The sequence below is a fragment of the Periplaneta americana genome, chromosome 6, assembly GCF_040183065.1.
Source record: "Periplaneta americana isolate PAMFEO1 chromosome 6, P.americana_PAMFEO1_priV1, whole genome shotgun sequence".
In the NCBI taxonomy this organism is placed as follows: domain Eukaryota; kingdom Metazoa; phylum Arthropoda; class Insecta; order Blattodea; family Blattidae; genus Periplaneta; species Periplaneta americana.
The window spans coordinates 21173301-21187617 of NC_091122.1; the positions used below are offsets into that span (position 1 = coordinate 21173301).

A 14317-nucleotide genomic window follows, 5' to 3' on the forward strand; every position below is an offset into this window, starting at 1 on the left:
TCGATAGTCGTAGCATGGATAAGGTCGATATCAATGGTCTGCACATTCGATAGTATTGAATCCGGTTCCGTTCGTTCTTTCAAAAATTCTTAATGGGTGACATGTTGGATTGCTCCAAATTGTCCGCATTATTTTGCAATTGTGAATGTGCTGTAAGTATTTGTCTAATTTTCTGGTTGTATTTACTATCTAGTAACATTATTTTCATTACTAAGTTTATATGTAATGTAAGTTTTTTGAAAATTAATAGAATATTTCCGAGAATGAAAAATCGGTTGTGGAACATGAGGCTTCCAACCAATACATTTAATGTTCTGCGGGTTTTTTGAGCTTTAGGGCTAGTTTATTCAAATTATAGGTTACCAGATAAAAAAATAAAAAGCTGGATTTAAAAAAAAAAAGGGGGGGGCGATACGTGACGAGACCCTTATTTTCGATATATAGTCTCGGTAGACAATAAAGTGTGTCTAATGGCTACCTACTTCATTTAAGTAGCATGAAGGTCCTGGTATTCCCATTGCAGTGATTAGACAAATGAAACCGGTCTACGAAAGACTGACGGACAATAAGATGTTGCAGAAATGCCTGCATGGGAAGACCCAGAACATTAACGAGTCCTTCATTGGGATGATCTGGAAAAGGTGTCCGAAAGAAACCTATGTGGGACATGCAACACTGAATTTGTGTGTAATGGATGCAGTGTGCCACTACAACCGTGGTCCTGAAGTGGAGCTGGACATCCTAAGGAAGATGGGAATTGAACCTGGACTGAACACAACTACGGGCGTATCTTCTTCGAAGGTTGTAAAGGATATAATGAAGAGAAATCAGGCTACACCAGAAGCAAGAAGCAGAAGAAGATACCTGAGAGGAAGAAAAAAAATGAAGGTGGATCGCGAGACTACTGCTGAGGGTATAACGTATGAAGCAGGAGGATTTTGACAGCCTAACTTTCAACTGCCGTTTCCCGTAAGTACAGTTTCTTGACATATTGGCTTAAGGAAAACGTCATATCTCATGCAAGAAAAAAGATAGAGGTATGATTCTGGTATCATTTTGAAGCTTGGAATGTAATCTAGTGCATGAATCAAATAAAAATTTGATCTACATGTTCACAGTCCCATTAAAAATTTTTTTCTTCAAGGTTGCATACTTTTTTTTGTCTAATATTTTACAAAATTTAAGATATTTATGGTAAATTACAGCAAAATGTTATTCAAAGTTTATTCAGGCACTAGACAAACATTTTTCCTATAAAACAGTGAAGGAATTGGATAAACTCCAGAACATGGATTGCACCCTTTCCCTCTTATTTCAAAATTCCAACCTTGTGCACACAAAATAAATTATTGGTACTGAAAAGTGCCTTTTCGTAAATATAATGATGCGCATTCGACAAACGCAGACAAATCTGCTCTTTTTAGTATCTTAAGACATAATTTGGTAGGTGCAATCCATGTTCTAAAATTTTCCCAAAAAAAAATATTATTATAAACAATTTCAAAGAACAATTGTTTAAAAATAGTTAAATCTCTTAATAACAATGTATTCTTGTAGCTAAAAATTTGAGAGCCCTAAATGTTGCCTAATTTAAATTTTCACCCCCTAATGTATACATATACCTTAAGTGAGTAGACAAAGTATTTCTCCAGAAAAACTACCGCGAAAGGGGCTCATTTTTTTTTTATCATTAGTTTTTGTGAGATCAAGGCTAGGCCTATATAGACGTAGTGATCAAAGCGTGGTTTTAGTTGCCTTCAGGTCTCCCATACGTAGAAAAGATAGAAAAAAGCTTGTATAGTCTATTGCACTGCTTTAGTCCCAAGCCCCTGCTACTTGTTACCAATATAACACTCAAAAGATCCAGGACACAATACTAGGAAAACTGACCATTTTCTTAGTAATTACCTACCAGTAATTCATGGACCTCTCGCATGTTACGTTGGTAATTAGTAAAGGGGGAAGGGAGTGTGATCCGTCTCTTTTATTGTAGTTCTTCTGGAGAATCTCCTTCCTCCCTCTACTAATTATGGATCATCTATCCACTGAGAGACCATCTCTGAAAATTAAGCGAAGTTATCTTAGTCTCTTTGTCTGAACAAGCGAAAAACAGAAAGAGGAACACAGTACCGGTATGTAGATTGATTCTTCATTATTCAGCCTTGGTAGGCTACTTCATAAACACTGAAGCATACACCAATATGAGAATAATTTCAAATGATTTATATAAGCGAAAATTCTGCGGGTACAGAATAGGATAGCCAAAATCACAGATCACATGAGATACTTATTCTATGCACATACGTGTGTATTTCAGTGTTCATTCATTCAAAAATTTAATTTGAAAAAAAAAAAAAAATTTCAACATGAATCGCAAGATTTGACGTTCTGCGAAGAATTATGACTAATGGTCAGCCAATTCGAATGTACTTGTTTTGCATCTCTTACCAAGTTGCTAGGTATCAGTCACTTAGAACAATGGTCTACCGTTCTGCTAGGGGAAACATACTATACAATATAGAACAACTATTTGTACATGTGGAAAAATTGAACGATGAAGGAATGCTGAAAGCATAACAGGTTTAAGAGGTTTACCAATGGTACTCTTAAGTCTCAGATCATGTATCATACCAAAGCATCAAGTAACAGCAGCAGAACTAACTTGCAGTCAATTAATAAGATTACATGCTGATTTCTTTGACAGGTACTGTTGTATCAGACTCCCTGCCTGGTAGTGTCCTTGGCTTGGATCATGTGGGGCATGTTTGCAGATTGCAGCAAGCGATGACTGCACTGAGGGTGGGGGTCAGCCCTCGAAAACCGGAAGATGATGGCTGGCTGTTGGCTTCAACCCTGGGCGCTTGGCATGAGAACACTGACATCTGACATACAGCATTATGCTCCACCTAACTGAGTGAGTGGTATTTCATTGCTGACCCTGCAAGGGCCTAGGGCTCCCACTTGTGTTATGTTACACCTCTCTTGTTCTCTTAACACAAGTGGGACTAGAGTCAAGCTCAACAGGGACTTCTTTCCCGCTTATTCTTCCAAGTCTGATCCTTTGGCACTGGATAGGAAGAGATGATGGGAATCTTATTAATCCATTCATGTGAGGCATGTGGGTATTTCAGATAGGCCTATGTATATTGACAACATCTTATAGGGGATAAGACTTCTGGACCATAGACCACCCGAGCATAGGTTTGATAGAAGGCCCTTTTGAGTGTCCTTGAACCTATAAGCTGCCAGACTTTCCCATTGGGGCACCAGGTAGAAAATGGTGTATCATTTTGTGCTGTATCCGGATTACTGTAATCAGATTTTTCGGGATTGAAGTGTGTTTAATTTTCCGGACTTTACTGGTGGAACATAGACAAGAGCAGGACATGCATTATAGAGATGAGCATAAGCAAGATCAAGACTAGATCCCAACGCCAGTAGAGAGAAATATTTCGGATACCGTCCTTTCCCTTTCACTCCAAAATTCCAACCTTGTGCATACAAAATAAATTATTAGCACTTTCCCTTTTACTCCAAAATTCCAACCTAGTGCACACAAAATAAATTGTACCACTTCTACAGGTGATGCAAAACTTTTTTGATATTTGTATGAATTAATTTCTTTAAAAGAAAGATTGACATTTCAAAAATCAGTAGGCATGTACATGAAGTCAATCATTAGGCCTATCAAATTATCTTGGGCTATACTACTATATCAATAATAATGATGGGCTTTCAAAGAAAATTTTATTAAATAATGATTTTAAACTACATCACAAGACTATTAAGGAACATCATGGAAAGCAACTATGTACAAATTGACGACAATATCGACAGATCTCAGCCACTGGAACAGACAAATGGAGTGCTACAGGGCGATCCGCTAAGCCCGCTGCTATTCAACATAGCAACATCAGATGTCTACAAAGACATTGAAGCAGACAATGTCAAAATCTACGCCTATGCGGATGACATGGTGATTCTATCCACAGACATAGAAGACCTTCAGACAGCGTTCAATCACCTTAAAGAATGGGCAAACAAAAACGAGCTACTCCTAAACGAAAAGAAGACAGTCACAATGACGTTCAGGAAAGGGGGTAGAGCAGCAGTCAACGACGTCATAATGTATGGAACGGAACCACTGACAAGAGTCCCACACTTCAAATATCTAGGGATCACCATGCAGACGCAGGGCAATGTATACACATTGCATGTAAAGGAAAGAGCAGCAGCAGCGGTGATAGCCATGAACGGAATAAAAAACCTACGTAAGATATCCCTGTCGACAGCAATGAAGCTTTTCGAGCTCAAAATCACACCCATAATAACATATGGAATAGATTTAATATGGGAACACCTAAGGAAAAACAATCTAGCAGTCATCGAGAGAGTCAAAGCGACATTCCTGAAGAAAGCATTATGTCTATCCAAATACACCCCATCACGTCTTACCTACGTATTGTCCAAGGAATCTTTCTACATCGAAGATCTGAGATATCAACTGCTACTGACATCTACAAAGCCATATGACGACCTACTCCAGGAACTAAAGGCAAAGAGAGCAGATATATGTATGGAGTTCTACGCCACGGACGCAATGATGAACACAGAATGGAAGAAGGCCAACTACGAACTGAGACATGTGATGACGCGATTCGCAGTCCATGGGTTTCACTTCAAGCTATGTAGCGTCGAAAAATACCACCAGCCGAATGATCACTGTGTATGTAAGCTCTGTGGAGACATTTGCGACAGATACCATGCAGCGACGTGCGAACGTAGAACAGTGTCATTAACAAAATTTTGTGAATCGTAATTAGGTTACTAACTATATGCACATTGTGCGCTTCTTCTTATTATTATTAAATTTACATCACATAAGCGTAAATTAAGTGATTGAATTTATCAATAAATAAAGTAACTAGGTAATAACGTAATGTTTTTGATTGTTCTGTTGTGTTCTTTACACTCTTATCACGTAGTTGTTTAAATACTGGTACACTTTTAAAGTTAGGTTGTTATAAATTAACATACGACATGCTATATATACACTTATGCGTATGAACTTACTGTTTCACTGACATCACAATTTAATTTCTACAGGCACACATCATTTCGTTTAAAAAGCCATTTTCATGGATTTAAATTTGTAAGGAACTCTTCCACAAGAGCTATTAAAATCACTTATTATATCTGTTTTCAATATCTGTTCTTTTTCCTTAATTTTTGTTTGGGTTATGTCTTTCGTTAGTTGTACTCAGTTAGGGAGGTAAATTTTGGAATTTTATGAGGCACTGCATTCGTTGAAAGTTTAGAATACCTTAATTTCGTAAATATGTCCTCAGGTTGTCTGTAGTTGTCATAAAGAATCACATCTTTTTGTCAAAGTTGTTGATGCATACAGTTGATGAAGTAGAAGCCCAATCTTTTTGATGTACTGCACGAATCCATGCTTGTCTTCAATTTCAATCTTTGGGAAATGAAAACATTGTTACATGCATGCTTAATTTTAATGTGCTACCATTAAGATTTGCATTCGTTAACACAACCTCGTCTATGTAGTCGACCTGGTTGGCAAGTTGGTATAGCGCTGCCTTCTATGCCCAAGGTTGTGGGTTCGATCCCGGGCCAGATCGATGGCATTTAAGTGTGCTTAAATGCGACAGGCTCGTGTCAGTAGATTTACTGGCATGTAAAAGAACTCCTGCGGGACAAAATTCCAGCACATCTGGCGATGCTGATATAACCTCTGCAGTTGCGAGCGTCGTTAAATAAAATATAACATTTAACATTCATCTATGTATGTAAAATCGAAATACCTAATTAAACTTTAATGGTACAAATACTTCTAAAATTAAATGTCAAAATTTTTCGATTAGATAAGTTAAATATAAAAAGAAACTATTACAGTAATTCTTATCATTACATTTTCTTCCTTAACCCATAAGTAGTCGCACGGAGTGTTGTGAACACCCCAATCAGATATTATGGAGCTCGTAACTATATATTCAGTAAGCCTGAACTTCTGAAACTTTCAGTACCTTTATTAGAATTGGTAAGGCAACAATAACCGTAGACATTTTTTAAATCAGAATTCTCATAGCCTACTCGAGATAACGGTTTAATTGGGTGGGATGGTTAAGCATGTCTCCTTAAGGGTTAATACAGTAAAAAACAGAAGCAACTGTTAAAACAATATCCACCCTTAAAAAAAACTAAATGTTAATTGAAGTCTCACTGTTCTCTTCTGTCATTCTCCTATACTTGACTTTAAACTCCAGCTCAGAGTCGGTCTCAGTCCAATGTTGCCAATTCTAACAAAAGCATGGCTTATTAATTTAAGATGGCTGTGGTTTGATGTATCTTTATCAACTTACGGTTCTGTTAAATGTAGGCATTTTTGCCAAGGAGGCCTTTTTGAATCCAAGCTTACTTGATTCCTGTCAGAGTCTTCAGATTTGTTTTACTGTATTTTGATCATATTACATCTTGCTCTTAATTAAAACATAGTAATTAGCAATAATAAAACAATAACAGTAATGCAAATTAAAATTATAACAATATACTAAAAAGAAAAGACTTCTGAAAACATTGCAGATTTACATTCTTGAAGATGTAATGCATCTATCCATGGTAATAGAATAGAACATGTTTGAAGACAAAATCAAACCTGTAAATCAGTGCAATTTTACATACATTGTTATTGCAAAGTTTACATAGAATTTAAACCACTTGTAAAGAAACACACAAAATATATTGTCATCTGTCTCCTTTCAGGTATTCAGGGACAAGTACAGTGTAGGTGTTCAACGGAGCAACTTCATCAGAAGACAGGATAGCAGTTCTTGATGCACACAACCACCTGCTTAGCTGGGTGACACTTGGACAGGAAATGCATGGCAATCTTGGACCACAGCGCCTGCAACATACATTCATAACATGGTAAATACGGAGATTGAGGTGGCTATTCTCATTCAAAACTTACCAAATAGTTTTCTTGTTACTTTGTTCCCGACTTTTATTCGTAGTTATGTCACTTTAATATGTTGTTGTTATCTAATGGTGAGACATAAGAATTCAATCCATGAGTCTTCAGGCATTCCATTATAGTTTTGAAAGCTTCTTCGTCTTCTGGAGACTAGGATCCAGTTTTCTTCATTCAAGTAGATGTTCTCCATTCATTTTAGTGCTATGGTCCTTGCAGGTGGTGCAGTGTTCAGAGTTTTAAATTTTCATGCGATACAGATGTGATGTTAGACAATCATGCTCAGTGTTTAGTCGGAAGTTTGCTGTTGCTTCTTTAATAGGTTTGGTTCTGTTCACCTGTCACATTTCTTTTAATATCTCTCCAAATTTTGTCCTGGGATAATTTCGATGCTTCTGTGTTAAATGGATCATGGGTTCGCTTCGTTACTAGTCTTTTCACTGTTTTTGTATCAGTGAGGTTGAAGTAGGATTAAGTGTTGCTCCCTTCTTAGCGAATAGATCTGCATTTTCATTCTCTGAAATGTCTATGTGTGATGGGATCCATTGCAAAGTTATTGATTTTAATTTATGTTATTGGAATTTTATTTTGATTAGTAAGTGGTTCGTGTTACTAAATTGCTCATTCTTGAAGCAAATTATTTGCATAATGTAGAGTATTATTTTCATATCTGCTGGAAACAACAGCAAAATTATTATTATTATCATTATTGTCATCATTATTATTATTATTATTATTATTATTATTATTATTATTATTATTATTATTATTATTAAAAATGGATTGAGGAAGGTGGGATATGATGGTGGAGACTGTATTAAAGCTTGCTCAGGATAGGGACCGATGATGGCTTATGTGAGAGGAACAATGAACCTCAGGGTTCCTTATAAAGTGAAATTATTATTATTATTATTATTATTATTATTATTATTATTATTATTATTATTCATAGTTTTCTGCCCAAAGGCAGGTCTTTCACTTGCAGACCCAGCACTCTCCAATCTTTTCTGTTTTCCTCTTAGTCTCCGCATACAATCCATATATGGATCTATATATATATATATATATATATATATATATATATATATATATATATCTTAATGTTATCTATTATCTGACTTCATCTTCTGCCCCGAAATTTTTCCCATTCACCATTCTTTCCAGTTGCTCCATCAGTAGGCAGTTTCAGCATTATTGTTATCATTAGTAGTAGACATTATATTTGGTTTACAAATAGTTATTTCTTTTATTCTTACTATATTGTCAATGTTTGCTTGTTATTACAAATATTTATTGTTAATTTATGAGAAAAACTTTTTCTCAACTCTTCATTCTCACATAATATTGATTATTTCATTAGAAAATATTGTAGGGAATTGCATATTTTCGAATTTACGTAAAAATAAATAAATAAAAAATATGCACCCTACCATTAAAGAATATTGACGTTTTATCTAGTATGCTTTGTATTACAAAAGTCCTATGCTAACTGTAAATCTAGTAGGGAAGAGATGCTAGGTGAGACATGAGTTCCTATGTAAACATATGTTACATATTTAACTTAAATGACTTGTTGCTAATCTGTTTGTGTACACCATATTTTATTTTATTTTTTGGTTCTGCAACTTACTCTGAACAATTTCTTCTTTCACATCCGTGATAAATAAGTATTTATTAAAAATTAGCATATTTTCCAATTTTTTACCCCTCCCATATTTTAGGTATCGTGTCAGAAATTTTTTTTACAATACCTTTAGTCTCTAGAAAGTTCCTATATTCTCACAAGTACGGGAAAATGAGTTTAAAAGTTTGCATGTATTTTAAATTTAACGAGCACAGCCTTTTTAAAGATGGTGTAACTAATGACAGCCTTTTTAAAGATGGTGTAACTAGGGTTCTAAAACTCCGTCAAAGTGTAAAATAGGCATCATAGTTTCATGTTCCACAAAATACGAAAAACTTGATTTTTACCAAATATTTACAAATTTTCATTCGTCTCCCTTAAATATATTTTTATCATTAATTTTGCAAAAATTCAGATGAAATAGCTGTTCATATATTTCCATCATTTCCAATAATACAGTAAAACCTGTTCAAGACCGAAGTGACATGGTCCCGATTTTTTTTCAGTTATGGACAGGTTTCCGTATTATTTAGGTGTGAAGTTAAAATGCAATATTTTATCATTTGTATAACTGAAAAACAAAATGGCATGCCGCAAACTGCAAGAAGTACAAAACATTTCGTTTAACACTACTGACATTAAATCAGCTTTCTGTCGCTTATTCCAGTGGTGCATCATATTGAAGAAAAATCTCATTTTCTGTTTAATGTTATTGTAACTCACTCATTAAACACTATTAAATCATACTAAATTTAATATCTAATGCTATACTGTAATAGTGTACTGTATATCACTGCACATTATATAATTTATTGGTCTAGGAGCCATTCATTAGAAGCCTTGAATTCTGACTTTTTTTTTTTTTTTTTTTTTTTTGGCAGTTCAAGGGTTTGTTTTGCAGAATAGGTCCAGAAATTGGCACGGTCTTTGAAAAGGCATGAAAAACTCACTCTCACAACAGTACATTTATTTCCACATAACCAGCGGTTTTCTGTTTCCTTTTTACGGCACCATTAATGTCCGCAAGCCACTCACTCATGAGACGGTCTTTATTTTTCACTCACTCATGAGATGATCTTTATTTTTCAAAGGATTACACCTGAATTTTCCACAACTGAAATTCCACCCTCGCACTCTCTCAATTTTGCAAAGAAAACTTGTTTTTATCTTAGTGACCTACATATTTCGTACATTTCTTGCAATTACACACTGCTTCAAAATATAGTTTACATTATAATAGTGTATCCAAAATATTATTTCCGTTTTGAACAGTGTCAGATAGTTTGTTTCCGCATTGGACAGTTTCCGTTTTATTCAGGACAAATTATACATAATACATATAAATTTTGTCAGGACCAATAAATTGTTCCGAAATAGACAGGATTCCGGATTATTCGGGTTCCAATTTGAACAGGTTTCACTGTACTTTATTGTAAAAAAAAGTCGGGATTTAAAATGATACATTTTGCAAGCATATTCTTTTCTTTTTCAATTCAGCTATGTTGTCATTCATACAGGCCTTTGTAACATTGTGATAAAATTGTAGAATTCATATGACTTGAGCTGTTGTTGCATGGAACACAGTGACATATATATTATAGAGCTTACGACAAAAATAATTAAAAGATGGCTCTCTATCCAAATCTTTTTTCATCTCGTTTCTGCGTTCTGTCTGTTAAACTGTTCCATTCTGTATTATGCACTCTTTTTATTACATTGTAAACATACTTACCATTGGACTTGTTTTTCTCTTCCCCTTGTTGTAGTTCCATTGTTCTCCTTCTATTCTCCTTGTTCTCATTGTGTTCTTCTCTTTCTCTTGTTTTCGTCTTCCCTTGCGCTCCTGTTTCATTCTATATTACACACACTTTTTATTACATTGCAAACATACTTACCACTGGAATTCTTGTTTTCCTTGTCTTACTTTCCTTGCCTCCCTTCTTCTCCTTGTCTTCCCCTTATTGTTGTATTCCCTTTGTCTTGAACTTTTCGCTAGTTCTCTGTGTATTCCCCGAATTGTTCTCCTTGTCTTCTCCTTATTCTCTTTGTATTCCCCTTGTTGGCCTTATGTTCTCCTTGTATTCCTCTTTGTCCCTTAGAAGAAATTGCTGTACAGAGTCAAACTGTTTGCACAAAACTACTTTTCCGACATCAGGATTGCAGAAAATGTGTACTTGGTAAATGTCTCAAAATCGATTTTTTTGCAGAATTGCAATATTCCAAATAATGAGAGCATAGAAATAGAGATTGTAAAGTAGAGAATTACATTTCTCCTAACACTGAGCTTACAGTCTTTCGAACTTTTCCTACAGAACATTTCTCCAAGAGCCAGAGGAAGACAACAGCTTTTCCTGAGACAGATGAGCAGGACTGTTATGAAGAAATGTAGGACTTCAACGGGAATATCGTCAGCTTAAGGTTGGAACATATTATGATCTAATGAATTCGAATGCACAATCTATGCATTAGGATAGATTAAAAGTATATATATGTAGTTCGATTATGACAGGTTAAATTGAATAGACAAATTAGATAACTATTCACATTAGATAAACAATGGAATCTAATGGTTAGGTTCTTTTTCTGTGGAATTCTTAAATTATATACAGTAATGGTCAGTGTCATCAATATCTATTAAGTAGTCTTAACAGATGTTAACTAACAGTTTATGAATGATTTAACAGTCCGTTGAAAATATTTCATTTTTCCAATGTCTGTTAATATTTTGCTAATTAATGGACTTGATGTTACTGATACACGCATTGTATTCTTCACCTGCCACTATTTCACAGCAAGTTGAATCACTCTGTCGTCCCTGGCAGGGTTCTGTCAGATTTGTTGGGTGATAAGACGAACTGAAGTGAACTAAACAGAAAACAAACCTACATACACACTAAATTTTGTCAGGGATGATAAGACAAACTGAAGGTACACTACACAGAACATCAAACCTATATACGTAGTGAAATGTGACAGGGATGATGAGGCAGACTGAGGGAGCACTACCAGAACAACAAACCTATATACGTACTGAAATATGACTAGGATGATGAGACAGACTGGGGGTGCACTACATAGAACAACAAACCTATATACGTACTGAAATGTGACTGGGATGATGAGATAGACTGAAGGCACACTACACACAACAGCAAACCTATATATGTACTGAAATATTACAGGGATGATGAGACAGACTGAGGGTGTGCTACACAGAACAACAAGCCTATATATGTACTGAAATGTTACAGGGTTGATGAGGCAGACTGAGGGCGCACTACACAGAACAACAAGCCTATATATGTACTGAAGTGTTACAGGGATGATGAGACAGACTGAGGGTGCACTACACGGAACAACGAACCTATATATGTACTGAAGTGTGACAGGGATGATGAGACAGACTGAGGGCGCACTACACAGGACAACAAACCTATATACGTACTGAAATGTGACAGGGATGATGAGGCAGACTGAGGGTGCACTACACAGAACAACAAACCTATATATGTACTGAAATGTGACGGGGATCATAAGACAGACTGAGGGCGCACTACACAGAAGAACAAACCTATATATGTACTGAAATGTGACAGGGATGATGAGACAGACTGAGGGCGCACTACACAGAACAACAAAATTATATACGTACTGAAATGTGACAGGGATGATAAGACAGACTGAGGGCGCACTACACAGAACAACAAAACTATATATGTACTGAAATGTGACAGGGATGATGAGGCAGACTGAGGGCGCACTACACAGAACAAACCAATATATGTACTGAAATGTGACAGGAATCATGAGACAGACTGAGGGCGCACTACACAGAACAACAAACCTATATACGTACTGAAATGTGGCAGGGATGATGAGACAGACTCAGGGCGCACTACACAGAACAACAAACCTATATATGTACTGAAATGTGACAGGGATGATGAGACAGACTGAGGGCGCACTACACAGAACAACAAAACTATATACGTACTGAAATGTGACAGGGATGATGAGACAGACTGAGGGCGCACTACACAGAACAACAAACCTATATACGTACTGAAATGTGACAGGTATGATGAGACAGACTGAGGGCGCACTACACAGAACAGCAAACCTATATACGTACTGAAATGTGACAGGGATGATGAGGCAGACTGAGGGCGCACTACACAGAACAAACCTATATATGTACTGAAATGTGACGGGGATCATAAGACAGACTGAGGGCGCACTACACAGAACAACAAAACTATATACGTACTGAAATGTGACAGGGATGATAAGACAGACTGAGGGCGCACTACACAGAACAACAAAACTATATATGTACTGAAATGTGACAGGGATGATGAGACAGACTGAGGGCGCACTACACAGAACAACAAAACTAATATATGTACTGAAATGTGACAGGGATGATGAGGCACACTGAGGGCGCACTACACAGAACAACACACCTATATACGTACTGAAATGTGACAGGGATGATGAGGCAGACTGAGGGCGCACTACACAGAACAAACCTATATATGTACTGAAATGTGCCAGGGATGATGAGACAGACTGAGGGCGTACTACACAGAAAACAAAACTATATACATACTGAAATGTGACGGGGATGATGAGACAGACTGAGGGTGCACTACACAGAAAACAAAACTATATACGTACTGAAATGTGACGGGGATGATGAGGCACACGGAGGGTGCACTACACAGAACAATAAACCTTTATACGCACTGAAATATGACAAGGATGATGCGACAGACTGAGGGTGTACTACACAGAGCAATAAACCTTTGTATGCACTGAAATGTGCCGGGAATGATAAAATGTATTGAAAGATGCACCACAGAGATGAGGAACGAAACACAGATGATGTCATGGAAGAATAATTGAATGGTGGACAGTGCATATTCAATCAAAGCGTTAAAAACATTGACAGTTATGAGACTGGTAGACGAGTCTTTTGGTACACATTTCAATATTGGACGTTATGACCTTGTGCCCAGCACACGTGATCAAATTGTGAATTACAAATTTCGAGACCAGGGGATCTTCTATGAAGAAAAAGTCACAGCAGGGTGGAAGAAATGTCAGCAGCCTTGTAATTGTCAGTTCCATGGCATAGTTTTGGCAATATAACAGATAAGACACTCTATCGCCTACAATATTTCTGTAGCATGTACTTTAAAATCACCTGTTTCTTTGGTGAACCCTGTATAAACGAACTGGTAATCTTTTCCATGTGTTCTTCCCTTCACAGTGTAGAAAACTATGGAGTAAAGACTGCAAATAAATTTATAAGAATGTTGCTTATATAATGCAGAAATATTCACTACTGTAGTTAATGTTTATTAACAGCTATTTAAAATATGAGTTTCTTTTACAGATGAGATGGTGAATGGAGTAACTTCAAAGAATGCAAGCAACCATTGAGATCAGTTATGAATTGATGTGTACTGTATCTTTGTAACTTGAATTGTGAAGTAAAAAAAAGTTACAAGAAGAATGTGTGTGTATATATTGCTTATCCTATAACTACCACTTTCCTAGAGGAGGACCCTTTTCAGTTGAAAAATTTTCCCGCCAAAAAAGATAGAATATATACACTACATGTGCCTTTTATAGTAGCTGGAGGTCTGCACATTGTGGACTTGAGTTAGTGAATGAATTCTTTTGTTTTTAAACTGTTCCAT

General features: G+C 36.2%; 1 long non-coding RNA gene across 1 annotated transcript; it reads left to right on the forward strand.

Annotated features, from left to right (window-relative positions):
* The first annotated feature begins 69 nt into the window (after positions 1-69).
* LOC138701149 (uncharacterized) lies at positions 70-14130 on the forward strand. The gene is made up of 4 exons (XR_011332460.1): positions 70-152; positions 6781-6945; positions 10925-11030; positions 14011-14130. It is a non-coding gene; the product is annotated as an uncharacterized lncRNA (long non-coding RNA).
* The last annotated feature ends 187 nt before the right edge of the window (positions 14131-14317 follow it).